At 28.8% G+C, this 2,533-nt stretch overlaps 1 long non-coding RNA gene across 1 annotated transcript; it reads right to left on the bottom strand.

The window, feature by feature from the left end:
- Positions 1-482: 482 nt before the first annotated feature.
- LOC129951755 (uncharacterized) lies at positions 483-1,170 on the bottom strand. Its single transcript, XR_008782222.1, has 2 exons — positions 1,031-1,170; positions 483-975 (listed from the first exon to the last, which is right to left on the bottom strand). It is a non-coding gene; the product is annotated as an uncharacterized LOC129951755 (long non-coding RNA).
- Positions 1,171-2,533: the final 1,363 nt, after the last annotated feature.

Genomic DNA, 2,533 nt, shown 5'->3' with positions numbered 1-2,533 from the left:
AAACTTAGTCAACTTGTTTGTCCTTGGAATCTTCAAAGTTTCAAAATAAGAGAAAAACAAACACCTTTATTATTTTTTTATTTTTCAAAGCTCCTCGAATACGAACAATACTACTAATTAATTTCGTTTGTTAAGTTTTCTTATTAAAAAAAAAAAATCCAAAGTAAGACCCTTAAAAAAATATAAACAAAGATAAAATAAAAATATTGAAATACTTAACAAACTTTACTCAGGTGTATATTTTTATATAGGTAAGAAGATTCCTATAAAAAGAGTTCTTCATCAGAAAAGCTTGAAAATAAAAATACAAAACAAGTGTTGTGTACTTATTTTTGCTTCACTTATTTTACATATCTTCGCGACCTCCAATCAGAAAAATTAAATATAAACAAAAAGAAAATAAAAAACAATAACAAGGAAGAATGAGTCAATCTATAAATGTGCAATCACTTGTTGAAGCAGCAGACATAAGAAATAAAATAAAAAAAATTAAAACCATTTATTAACAACAAAAAGGTGTAAGGTGAGTCATACTCACCTTACAGGGCGCTTAATTAAAACAAACAATAACAAATTATATTACCGTTAAATTAAATAAAGCCATATTACCACACAATATAAGAACTCATTTGAAGAAGGTACTTACGACCATAGACAATTGAATAAATAGAAGGCTTGTTCAAAATAACGTTTAAAGTACATTAATAAACATAAAAACAAAACAACAAATGAATAGGTTACACAATATTAATGATAGAATCATCAATTATTAGTTTTAAGTATATTTAAACATTTGCAATCTTTACCGCTCCTTCATTTTTTTTTATCTTAGAGAATAAATATTGGTTACCCACCTTAATTTTGATCGACAAACGACGGAGACAACGCGACGTTACCGACCACCGACCGATGAAGTTTTTGAAGATAATATAGTGTTTTGTATTGACACTCATTTTTAAAACTGTAAACAAGATTCTATTTGGCCATGAGTTAGTTTAAAATAATCTTTTTTAATAGATGATAATATTACCTTAACACATAACCCAACCCAACCCACGCCACGTTCTCACCAAACGTACATAATAGTGTACATTATTATGGTCATACCACATTGCCGGTAGTTTTCACTATTATATATTTTCGTCCGTCGAGTTGGTTGTCCGTCAGCGTCACCATCTCGTTGCCGACTTGTAGTCTTCTCTATAAGCTCACAAGCCAACGAAGCATGGCGTGATCTGTGTTGATGTTGACAATCTTTTATTTTAGTTTTATTTTATTTGCACGTATTTCGAATAAACAATGAGGTAAATATTTACATTTTTATGTTTTTTTATTTCTCTCCTTTTTTGTTTCTTTAAATTTTTGTTTTGCCGGTATATGCAAAAACATAAATAAATAAAATCAGGGACACCTTCTAATGGCGAACTTATATTTCATGACAGAGAGAACATTTTTTTTTAACAAGTTATAGGTGTTGTAATTTTAGATGACGTGTGATGTCAGATTTTTTTATTGTTTTCTTCTATAAGTCACACTTACAAGTTTGACAAGTTGGTAAGGTAGTTCATATTATCTGGAGGTACGTGTCTGTCATGCTTCTTCATCGTCCGTTGTCGTGCTTTATAAAGAAGGAGTTACCATAACAATAACATTTATTTTTATTTTTATTTTTATTTTTCTGTATGTCCAGATTAAAACAAAATACAAGAGAGGTGTGTACTTTTCTGGATTATTTGCTTATGCATGTGACTATAATTTAAATACTCAGGAAACAAAAAGGCTTTAATTACATTTATCTATCTTTATACCATACGTAAGTTATGTACCTATGCAAGGTAAGGTATTTGTTTTGCATACAAATTGGATGACAAGTAAAATAATACTTTTATATTATTTAGTTTTTTTATTGTGATACACTTGAGCATGCAAAAATGGTATAAGTAAGTACCTATCTACCTTACCGGCGGTGGAGTGAGGTGACAACGAAGACGTCGTCGTCTAAGCTGCGTAAGTGATTTTGTTTTGGATTACTTATTGTATATAGTTTTTTTTTTTTGGAAATGTGAATGCTCTCTGAATCATAATGAAGACAAAGGTGGATGTATTCAGTCCGAAAACGTGCCTTATACCATTTTCAGGTTTCAAACCATAATCAGGTATGAGTTTATGTAAGTTCAAGAGTGACGTCGCGTCGTCGTTTAATGTGTTTATGATTTTATTAAAAATAAGTCTGCCCTTTTTAATAGAGAAAAATAAATACAAAAATTACAAGAAATCAAAATAAACATAAACTTCCTTATTTTCTAAAAATGTTGTGTATGTTTTTTTGTTACCTTTGAATAGTTTGATTAAGTGTGTCATAAAACTTCTGTGACACATAATCTTTTGTTTATTATTTCATTTTAGGTAAATACTAATTGTTTCGGCTGAAAAGCTTTGTTATTATTTTATTTAATTTCTGTAGAATAAACTCAAAGAATTAAAATTAATATTACAAATTAAAACACAACACGTTTATTAACTTTAACTTCAC

This window comes from Eupeodes corollae, chromosome 3 (genome assembly GCF_945859685.1).
Source record: "Eupeodes corollae chromosome 3, idEupCoro1.1, whole genome shotgun sequence".
Lineage (NCBI taxonomy): Eukaryota > Metazoa > Arthropoda > Insecta > Diptera > Syrphidae > Eupeodes > Eupeodes corollae.
This window is presented reverse-complemented; position numbering and strand designations above follow the sequence as displayed.